This window comes from Dermacentor andersoni, chromosome 6 (assembly GCF_023375885.2).
Source record: "Dermacentor andersoni chromosome 6, qqDerAnde1_hic_scaffold, whole genome shotgun sequence".
Taxonomy (NCBI): Eukaryota; Metazoa; Arthropoda; class Arachnida; order Ixodida; family Ixodidae; genus Dermacentor; species Dermacentor andersoni.
The window spans coordinates 165996474-166008588 of NC_092819.1; the positions used below are offsets into that span (position 1 = coordinate 165996474).

The 12115-nt window shown below is 48.7% G+C and overlaps 1 protein-coding gene across 4 annotated transcripts in view; it reads left to right on the forward strand.

Annotated features, from left to right (window-relative positions):
- The window catches only part of LOC126523402 (cyclin-dependent kinase 8-like), a 275486-nt gene that overhangs the window by 180265 nt on the left and 83106 nt on the right, over positions 1-12115 (forward strand). The window lies entirely within an intron of this gene.

Here is a 12115-nt window from a genome sequence, read left to right on the forward strand (position 1 = left end):
AAGTTCGCGGCCGCGATGGCGTAGGTCCGTCGATGGCGTGAGGGGCTCTACGATGTAATTGACGGAGGACGTTTGCTCCAGAATGCGGTAGGGTCCTGGGTATTTTGCGACAAGTTTTGAGGAGAGGCCGGATGTAGTAGCAGGTACCCGAAGCCATACGAGAGAGTCAGGCGAAGAAGTTGGTACAGAACGGCCGGCAGGTTGACGGGATTGCTGCTGCCGCTGGTCCTCGGTGGAAAAAGAGCGGGCAAGCTGGCGGAATTCCTCGGCATGACGAGCAGCTTCAGATAGCGGAGTACTTTCGGACGCGTCAGGTGTATATGAAAGAATGGTATTGAGCGTAGTAGAAGGTTCTCGTCCGTATAGGAGAAAGTAAGGGGGAAAACCAGTAGTTGCTTGGGCCGCAGTATTGTACGCATACGTCACAAAAGGGAGAACTTGGTCTCAGTTTGAATGATCAGAGGCGACGTACATGGAGAGCATATCGTCAAGAGTACGGTTGAAGCGCTTGGTCATGCCGTTAGTTTGCGGATGGTACGCTGTACTGGTGCGGTGAACGATTTGGCATTCGTCGAGTAGTGCCTTCAAAGCATCGGAAAGAAAGGCGCGGCCTCTATCGCTCAGAAGTTCGCGAGGGGCCCCGTGGCGAAGAACGAAATGTCAACAGAAACGATGCAATGTCGCGGGTGGTGGCAGTCGGCAGAGCAGCTGTTTCAGCATAGCGGGTGAAGTGATCCACTGCAACAATAATCCAGCGGTTGCCTGCTGGAGTGGAGGGTAGCGGTCCGTATATGTCTATACCAACATGATCAAAGGGCCGACTAGGGCAGGGAAGGGGTTGTGACGGGTAGACTTGTCCGGGAGGTAATTTTCGGCGTTGGCACTGAGCACAGGAGCGAATGAACTTTCTGACGTAGTTATACATGCCGCGCTAATAAAATCGGATGCATAGTCGAGCATAGGTCTTGAAGAGGCCGGCATGTGCGCACTGAGGGTCTGCGCGGAAAGCGTCGCAGATAAGGTCACGGAGATGGCGGGGTATCACGAGAAGCCACTTGCCACTGTCAGAGAGGTAATTACGACAATAAAGAAGGTTGTCGCGAATGCAGAAGTGGGTAGCCTGGTGGCGAAGAGCGCGAGATGGTGAAAAGGTGGATGGATCAGAAAGGATGCTGATGAGAGCACTGATCCAGGTATCCTTGCGCTGCTCCGACGGCATGTTGCGCAGTACATGAGATGGAAGTGTGGGCTCAAGGGCGGATAGGCAAGCGCAGTCAGCGGAGACCGGTGAGCGAGAAAGGGCGTCAGCATCCGTGTGTTTGCGGCCGGAGCGGTAGAGAACGCGGATGTCGTACTCCTGTAGCTTAAGGGCCCAGCGAGCAAGTCGGCCAGATGGGTCCTTAAGGGTAGACAGCCAACAAAGGGCGTGATGGTCAGTGACATCGAAAGGGTGACCATACAAATAAGGACAGAATTTTCCAAGGGCCCAAATAATGGCTAAACACTCTTTCTCTGTAACAGAGTAATTAGCCTCGGCCTTTGTCAGAGTTCGGCTCGCGTAGGCAACGACATGTTCATCAAACCCCGCTTTTCGTTGCGCGAGTACGGCGCCAAGTCCAACGCCGCTGGCATCGGTGTGGACCTCTGTGGGCGCTGCAGGATCGAAGTGGCGGAGGATAGGTGGCGAGGTTAGCAGGTGGCGTAATTTCATGAAGGCGTCATCACAGGCGGGCGACCAAGCGGAAAGTTCTTTGTCGCCACTTAGAAGGGCTGTCAGGGGTGCACTTATGGAAGCGAAATTTTGAATGAAACGTCGGAAGTAAGAGCATAAACCAAGGAAACTTTGAAGCTCCTTTAACTTCTTTGGTTGCGGAAAGTCGGTGACAGCGCGGAGCTTGACTGGATCTGGTAGGACGCCGTCTCGCGATACAACATGGCCAAGAATAATGAGCTTTTGGGCGCCGAAACGACAATTTTTTAAAGTTAAGTTGAAGTCCCGCATCAGTAAGGCATTTCAGAACTTGCTCGAGACGGCTGAGATGGGTTCGGAAATCAGTGGAAAAGACAACTACGTCATCCAGGTAGCATAAACATGTGTTCCATTTGAGGCCGCGTAAAATATTGTCCATCATTCTCTCAAAAGTGGCTGGAGCGTTACACAGGCCGAAGGGCATTACGATGAATTCGTACAATCCGTCAGGTGTTACAAATGCTGTTTTAGGTCAATCAGATGGTGCCAAAGGGACTTGCCAGTATCTGGAACGTAAATCTAGCGAAGAAAAGAACTCAGCTCCCTGCAAACAGTCGAGGGCGTCGTCGATGCACGGTAACGGGTAAACGTCCTTGCACGTTATCTTGTTCAGATGTCGGTAGTCGACGCAGAATCGAATAGAGCCATCCTTTTTCTTAACGAGGAAGACCGGTGATGCCCAGGGACTGTTGGAAGGCTGCACAACGCCACGCTTGAGCATGTCAGCAACCTGGTGGTCAATGACACGGTGCTCAGAGGCGGATACTCTGTAAGGGCGCTGCCGTAAAGGTGCATGACTGCCGGTATCTATCTGGTGAAAAACGGTCGATGTGCGGCCCAAACCGGAAGCATGGCTGTCGAAAGAAGCCCTGAACTTCTGCAGGAGAGCAATAAGCTGGCTTCATTCTGAAGATGACGTGCCATCGTCGATGGAGCAGTGGAAAGCGTCGAGGAGTGACTGATCAACCGCAGGGTCACAAGTAAGTGCGTCAAGGTCCGCAGAAGTAGAAACGGCAGGAGCTTCAAAGATGCAAAAGGCGTCGACCGGTTGAACAAGGCCTAGGCATTCACCATGAAATAAAGCTAAAGGGCAGGCCGTGGGATTGACGACCATTTTCGTGACACCATCGCGAAGAGTAAGGAGAGCAAAGGGCAACGGAGAACATCGGCGGCGAATGAACACCTCAGAGGGCGTAAAAAGAACAGTGGCATCAGAAAGAGCGGCGCATGACACAGGCACAAGCAGGGAAGAGCATGGAGGGACGGAATTGTCTTCGGAAACAAAGAGTTTAACACTAGAAGGGTCGTTTTCGATAGTCTCGACTTCGGGAAGTGCAGAAAGTTCGAGTTCGGCGTGACAACAGTCAATAACGGCGTTATTATTTGCAAGGAAGTCCCAGCCTAATATAATGTCATGGGAACACGAGGGCAGCACGACGAATTCGATGGTACACAGTAGACCTTGAATGAAGACGCGAGCGGTACAGGCAGCGAGAGGCGTTATATTTTGAGCGTTCGCGGTTCGAAGGGAGAAGTCAGAGAGAGGCGTCAAAACCTTTCGTAGTGTGCGGCAGAGTTCGGTGGAAATTATGGATACGGCGGCTCCTGTATCTACAAGTGCCAGGACGGCGATTCCTTCGACAGAGACTTCAATTACGTTGGCTGGAGAATGACGAGGACTTGGGCATTGCAACGTGGACGTAGTTCGTGCCTCGGGAACTGCGGCCATCAGTTTTCCTGCTCGGTGGACAAGGGACGGCGCCGCATCGGAGAAAGCGAGCGACGACGGGGAAATGGTGAGCGACGAGTAGAGGCAGTTGGGTGGTCAGGGGAAAAGGAAGAGGTAGGAAGGCTGGAAGGCGAAGAGGAAAACGGAGCGGGGAAAGGTGGCGCTCGCCGGATGTTCTGAAGAGGAAGCATGCAACGACGACAATGGCGTGCCACGTGACCAGCACCACCGCAAGCAAAACATATTGGGCGGTCATCGAAGGTGCGCCACTGATGGGGGAAAAGTCCGGGTTGCGGTTGAGGATTCGGAAAATGCTGTCGGTCGGGTAGCGGCATAGGAGGAAAATGCCGTCGGTCGTGAAGCGGCATAGATGGCGGCAAAAATGTCCGTGGTCGATGCATAGATGGCGGCAGGGGCGTTTGTGGACGAGATCGGGAAACAGCTTCAGCTTAAGTGAGAGGAGCCGTGACTGGTGTCTGCTCAGCGGCTGGAGGAACTGCTTGAGATACTTGCTCTTGAATGAAGTCGCGGATCGTAGGATGCAAAGCAGGTGGTGGTTCCTGGACAGAAGATATCAAGGATAGCTGGCGGGCGACCTCTGCGCGAACGAATTCCTGAATTTTTATGAAGAGAGCAGCATGGTTGTCGTCGACTCCAAGGCTTGACAGAGAGTTGGCGGGCGGGGTGGGACGTCGGGTGTGAAACCGTTGCCTGCGCAACTCGTCGTAACTCTGGCACAATTCTATCACTTGTGGCGTTCTCACATCCGTACTCTTGGGACAAAGGAACGACAACACAGTAGTGCAAACAATCACAAGGGCATTTATTGCACCTTTCATAGATCAATACCTGCTAGCAGAGTTGCTATCCACAAAACATGCCGATGGGCGTGCGACAAATCTAGGAAGTCCGACTCACTGCGACCGGATAGCGAGCGAATATGTTCGCCCCATGCTGGATCCCAAGGCCCGGTCGTTCGCGCGTATGGTCACGCGAATGGTGGCGCGTTCGAAGGCAGGCCACGCGAGGCGGTCTCGCAGAAGCATGGATCGGCGCGCGCGCAGGACGTCCGCAGCATTCGCCGGCCCGCTGCCCAAGAGGCAGCCTGTTCTCCCCTGCGCCCCCAAGTAATCCTGCCGCGAGGCGGCGTTAGCAGCGCAACACTCGCGCCGTCTCTCGCACTGTGCCCCAACCACATCGACCGCCGCCGGCATCACGCAGGCCACGAGGCGAAGCCGCACCGCAGGAGCTATGCGGGAAAACAAGATATCAGGGGACGCGTGATATCAGGGGATGCGTCCGTAAGATAGAATGCGATGTTTCTTAACTTGGTAACGTCGTCCCACTGTTTATGGGCACTCACTCGCTCATAAGATGAGATCCAATCTTCAACGTCTTTGTCATCTGCGCCGTAGAAGATAGGGGGATCTCACTGACGCAAGGCACCGGCACAAACCAAGGTGGCCGGCGCCGTTGGAGGAGCTGGAGGAGTGCGTGCGTCGTCGGGCAGGATGGGGGGTAGAGTGCGACTCCGAAGTTCCAGGGTGGTCGAAACCCAGCACGTCCACCACTTGCTAAGAGATTTATTAGCAACGGGTGCGAACGGGTAGCCGTCCCAAGCGTTCGGCGAAAGACAGCAACCATGAGCTCATGCCAGTAGCGATGGTGCTGTGGCGCAGGCAGGCTACTCTTCTTCGTGACACCCTCCTCACATACTTATCAATGTTTACTATGCACTCGTTCACTCTCACATTAATTACTGCTTAGCGATCTGGGGTTGCACATACAAAACTCATCTGTCACCGGTGTTTACACTTCAAAAAGGAGCTCTTCGCATTATAGCATTCAACAATATGCATATTAAGAGTGAAGATTTATTTAAAATCCTGATCATCCTCAACATTTACGATTTGACAACATACATCACCTCCGTCATGCATCAAATAGTTAATGAAAAACTAGCCTTGACAGCAGTCTCGATCCATCCCTCACTTCGCAATGTTGGGAATGCACCTCGCTGGTGTTTTTTATTGCCTAAGGTCAATACTAATTATGGTCGCTCTACACTACAGTTTACAGGCACCTCAGTTTGGAATAGGCTTGATAGTGGCCTAACCACTCTAAGAACATTGCATACATTTCTTAAACAATTAAAGCACTCACTTATCGACAATGCATAGCACTGTGCATGCTTGCACACGTCCTCACTTTTCCTTTTTTCTTTTCTTGTGCTGATGTTTTCGATGATGTAAAAAAAGAAAATTGTTAGAAAAATTTACCTCATTTGTGAAATTTTCCCTACTACTGTATTTTCTTGTTTTACTTACTTCAGCTATTTCAGTTTTATGTGATTTTACAGTATAAAAAAAAAAAAAAACAGCTGCCGTAGAAGCGTTTCTTCCTAATAACAATCGGTAGGGATCCTTTAACAAATTTGTTGCGTCCCAAAGGTGTGTACTTTGCAACTGTATACGTTAATTACGTTAAATAAACTTTTAAACTTTCAAGCTTTTCAAACTTTCAATCGGTCCAGCAGTATTCTAATAAAAGCATTTCTTCATTTTACATGTATTTGAGTAAGTCCAAACGATGTTGGCCTTGAGCTAAAGCTTCTTAAAGGTATAGAAAGAAAAATCTTATAAATATGAAACCTCACATCATGCCAGAAAACCAGTAAGGCTCTTTACGACTGTCAACTTCACAGCATTTGTGAATACACTTCCCATATGCAGTGCAAACAAGACGACAGAGAGAGAGAGAGAGAGAGATCTTTATTTCTGAACTAGCAAAAGAGAGAGAGATCTCTCTTTGCCCTCGAGTGGGCAGCTTCCTGATTCCAGGAATCCGTGGGCTCTCACGGTCCACCAGCTTTCGCTGGTCATCCAAGCCTGGGCAACACAGCATGGCCTCCCACAGAAAAAAAAAAAAGAAGAAACATTAATGTGGAGAGAGCTTTTGTGCAGGCCTATAAGGAAGGTAAAACTAGAGTCCTCTGGTACTTTTTTTTTACTGGTTTCAGAACTTCTTCGTCACACAATGGGAGAGCTTTATATGCCGCTAACAGTGACCGCATGGAGGTGCCATGGGTTCACAAGGGATGTGTTGAGAGGGTACCCTGCAAGCGGCGCAGCATTTGGCCCACATGTTTGTGTGATTTTTTTGTAGCGGCTTTATGCACTCTTTCTGCCTTTTAGCCATGGGCAGAGAAGCTTGAATGGAGTTCAGGAAAAGAAAAGAAAAATGGTACAAGATGCGATTAGGAGACCTAGAGTGTTCCATTGTGGAGACCGTGTTTTTCTTTTTAAATAGATTTGCTGGGACATTTGTTGGGACACTATATTTATTTGCGCTTAAAGGGAGTTGAAACATGCTCTTGGAGTTGAAAAGAGTGATTGTCAGCCCCTGCCTGCCGTTGAAACCAAGCTTGAGGATGTGTATATCTCGTTAGTGAATGTTAGGCCTAGCGCAGCAGACAAATTGGTACACTCGCTACCAACGAACCGGAACTGAAAAATAAGAAATTAGGATGAAGGGAACTGCCTTGGTAGTCAAGTTCTGGCCACAGCGATTTGAAGTGTTGTATTGTGCGCACACAAGAAGTGAGAAGTGGTGACACTGCATAGTGCCAACAACCGTTTTCGATTGAAGGCTGCTGGTCGCACTCGCTGGCACTTCCAAGAACGAAATGCGACTACATATATATAGTGGTGGTTCTATGGTTTGTTAAGGACATATAGAGGAGGTTGTGATATTTTGATTCTGACACATTTGTTTGCCTGTTATACCAAACGACCAACAAGTGAAAAACCCCACAGTACTCCAGTGCACTTTGCTCTACTTCACGGAAGAGATAGGTTGAATAAGTAGTCAGGTTCAGTTGTCACTATAGGAACACTTAGAATAAATGAAGCGACAGTACAGATCCGTTTAACTCTTTCCCTATGGGGGGAAATATAGGTGTTTTATGTATGTTACACCAGATTTCTTTTCTGAAGGAACTACTGCACTCAGTGTTTTATGTAATACACAAACGAAAAGCAGAATAAATGCACTTTTCAAGCAAGACAGTTTTCTTAATGACATTTATGTCACAGAAAAGATATAAATTGTCAAAATCAAGATTAGCAGATAAAACTGAACAAAGTTTGTAAAGACATGCTTGTATCTACCAAGAACAAAATCTAAAATAAATTATGAGATATATAAAATGTGTTGCCATCTATTAGGCACTATCTTGGAAAAAACTGAACAGGTTTTCAACTACAAAAATTTAACTGCAAGCACTGCAGTGGGCATGCCATGTGGCAAAGCAGTTCCTTGATGTAAAACCTAGCAGAATGTTGCATGCCTTGCAGTAAGCTCTTGTTTTCTGCTCGGTTTTCTTGTAGCATTTCTTGCAAATTCTATAAGTCTCCATCTTGGCAAGCTCTCAAACATTCCGAACGACAACAAAAAGACGGGCTGAAGCAAAAAGCGCAACTAACCGGCCTGTGGCCGCCAGTGTTGCGGGCTGGTTTACTTCATTGCTGTGAGAGTCGAAGTTCGGCAAAAAGGCAGCATCCTCAGACTTCCTGTGGATTGATACATCAATAAAATCGGCTGCAGGCGCAGTGAAATCATGAAATCTGCAATCTTTCAGATCAAGTGCCGCTTCCGGAGGTAGCCATTTTAGCCTTCTACTTTGATGATCACAAAACTTCGGAGCGCACTCAAAAATTACTGCGAAGCCCGAAGAAAGCTAACTGCTGAGGAAACAAAAATGTAGTTCTCTTCTTTCATTCCTGATGGTGCAGTGCGTCCATGAGCAACGCGGAAGGTCTCCAAAGTGGTGTTTCACATAGATAGTGGGCTAACGATGCGTAATGAGCGCGGTAGGGAAAGAGCTAAAAGGTTTACAAAAACATACCAGCTTTGTCTTATTACTGTTTACAAGAATGATGTATTACGAACCCAATTTGCAACTCGTTGCGAATGGTATTGAAGATTAGCCATAGCAACTTGATTACAAAGCCTAGATATGAACAGAGTCATCAGCATATTGAAACAATTAATAGTATGAAATGTTATTACCTAAATGTACAAGTTAAAGAAAAGTATAGAGACTTGAGCTACAACACTGTAAAGCTGAGGTGAGTTGCTATGAATTTACCCCAGTGCAAAGATTTGTGATATGAATTGAATATGAATACGTACCTTCAAATATCGAATGAAATATCGAATAATGATGAGTATACATGCATTTATTAGCAAGTTTGGTTGTTTTAGCTTGTTGGAACACTGTAATTGCATTGTGAACGGTAAGAAATTTTGCTACCCAGTTTACGATGGGTAGCGAGCCACTGGAAGTGGTAAGGGAATACATCTCTACTTAGGGCAGGTAGTAACCGTGGATCCGGATCATGAGACTGAAATCATCAGAAGAATAAGAATGGGCTGGGGTGCATTTGGCAGGCATTCTCAGATCATGAACAGCAGATTGCCATTATCCCTCAAGAAAAAAGTATATAACAGCTGTGTCTTACCAGTACTCACGTACGGGGCATAAACCTGGAGGATTACGAAAAGGGTTCTACTTAAATTGAGGACGACGCAACGAGCTATGGAACGAAGAATGATAGGTATAACGTTAAGGGATAAGAAAAGAGCAGATTGGGTGAGGGAACAAACGCGAGTTAATGATATCTTAGTCTGGCTACTGGAAAATAGAAGTCGACGAGAGAGATCGCGAAAAGACTGCCTTCATCACACCAGACGGCCTCTATGAGTTTAAGGTCATGCCATTCGGACTGTGCTCGGCGCCTGCAACGTTTCAGCGCGTCATGGACACAGTGTTAGCAGGATTGCAGTGGCAGACCTGTCTTGTTTACTTGGAGGACGTCGTCGTCTTCACCGGAAATTTCGACGATCACCTTAGGCGGCTTGCGACAGTTCGAGAGGCCATCAAATCATCAGGGCTCACTCTGAAACCAGATAAGTGCCTCTTTGCTTACGATGAGCTTCTGTTCCTAGGCCACGTCATCAGCAAATCCGGAGTACACCCGACCCGCAGAAAACAGCTGCCATCGCAAAGTTCCCGCACCGTATCAACAAGAAGGCAGTGCGTAGATTCCTTGGCATGTGTGCCTACTACAGGCGCTTTGTCAAGGACTTTTCACGCATCGCTGAGCCGCTAACGCATATAACTAAATGTGATATCGAGTTCAAGTGGCAAACGCCGCAGGCCGACGCATTTCAAGAACTAAAACGACGCATGCAGTCACCGCCGGTACTTGCACATTTTCACGAAGACGCCGATACTGAAAACCACACTGACGCAAGTAGGATAGGCCTCGGTGCCGTCCTAGTCCAGAAGAAAGACGGACATGAACAGGTGGTATCTTATGGTAGCCGGTCGCTGTCAAAAGCGGAAGGCAATTATTCTACGACTGAAAAGGAATGCCTTGCCATCATTTGGGCTACAGCAAAATTCCGCCCGTACCTATATGGCAGGCCATTCAAAGTCATCAGCGACCATCACGCGTTGTGTTGGCGAGCTAACCTAAAGGACCCTTCAAGACGGCTGGCGAGGTGGAAAAAGTAACGGTAATCTACAAGTCCGGACGAAAACACTCACGCCGACTGCCTATCATGCGCCCCTATCAATCCCCTGCCGGAAGACGACGAGGATGACGACGCCTTCCTTGGAATAATAAGCGCAGAGGACTTCACTAAACAGGAACGAGCAGACCTGGAGCTAAAAGGCCTCGTCGAGTATTTGGAAGGGAACACCGACGTAGTACCTAGGGCATTTAAGCGCGGATTGTCTTCGTTCACATTACAAAACAACCTGCTCGTGAAGAACTTCTCTCCAGTCCGCGCCAGCTACCTTCATGTTGTTCCGTCAGCGCTGCGTCCAGAAGTACTGTACGCTCTACATGATGATCCAACCGCTGGGCACCTCGGATTGTCCCGAACGCTGTCGAGGATACAGGAAAGGTATTACTGGCCGCGTCTGACCGCCGACGTCGCTCGTTACGTCAAGACATGTCGAGACTGTCAGCGACGCAAGAGACCACCGACAAGGCCAGCAGGATTACTGCAGCCGATTGAACCTCCTCGCCGACCATTCCAGCAGATCGGGATGGATTTGTTGGGACCGTTTCCGGCATCAACATACGGAAATAAGCGAATCGTCGTGGCGATAGACTATCTCACCCGGTTCGCTGAAACTAAAGCTCTACCGAAAGGCAGCGCAGCCGAAGTGGTGAAATTTTTCGTCGAGAACATTCTGCTGCGACATGGTGCCCCAGATGTCCTCATCACCGACAGAGGAACAGCATTTACAGCAGAGCTCAGCCAAGCCATTCTGCAGTACAGCCATACAAGCCACAGGAAGACAACTGCCTACCACCCACAGACAAACGGTCTCACCAAGCGCCTGAACAAGACCCTCGCCGACATGTTAGCAATGTACGTCGACGTCAAGCACAAGATGTGGGACGTGTTCCTGCCGTACGTAACCTTTGCTTACAACGCGGCCGTGCAAGAAACAACACAGATCACGCCGTTGAAGCTGGTTTACGGCAGGAACCCGACGACAACGCTCGACGCCATGCTGCCGCATGTCACCGACGAAGAAAATCTTGACGTCGCGACCTATCTCCACCGCGCCGAAGAAACCCGATAGCTCGCCTGCCTACGGATCAAGAACCAGCAGCATACCGACAGCCGACACTACAACCTCCGTCGACGCTTCATCGAGTACCAGCCCGGTGACCGTGTCTGGGTTTGGACCCCTATACGCCAACGAGGACTGAGCGAGAAGCTTCTGCGTCGCTATTTCGGACCGTACAAGATCATCCAACGTATTGGCGCACTTGACTATGAGGTCGTTCCAGACGGCATTTCGCTATCACAGCGGCGCCGCTCACGACCTGAAATAGTCCATGTCGTGCGACTCAAGCTGTACTACCAGCGTTAATGAACTTTGGGACTTCGCGTAACTGACCTTTGGACTTTGTTTCTTTTCGTTGTTTTGTCACTTTTGTTTAAAAAGTGCCCTTTTGTGTTTCGCTCTCTTATATTTGTAGCATCGGGACGACGCTTGTACTTCTTTATCTTTATCGGGCGACCACTTCTCACCACCTAACAAATGTTATCGCACAGCGCAGGACGCGCCTGCATGTAAAAGAAGTTTCTGGAATGTTATTGATGGTTCCATCCGCTGTGTTTCCCCGCAACTTGTGTAATCTGATTGCATGTATGCGCGACGCGAATAGTGTAGAACTTTGTGGAAGACACGCGGGTCCCAGCGGTTACTCTGGAAAATTCGACGACTAATCTATAAAAGCCGACGCCCTTGACCCGCTGATCAGATTTTCGACGATCGCTGACTGTGTTCGCCGCTATCGTTGTGCTTTAAGTGTAGCCTGTGTTTGTGGGCACAGGTTTGCCCAATAAAAGCTAGTTTTGTCTTTCACAGTATTTCTACTGTGTTCTTTAATGTCACTACCACGTGACAATATAAATTTGAGAAAAATTTGTGATGTAAACTAGCTGTAAGCACTTCTTGGGTGGCCTGCTGTGAAAACTAATTTGCTTTGTTTTTCGGGTGTAGATCATCATGTTTAAGATGATGTCAAACATAATTTCATAGT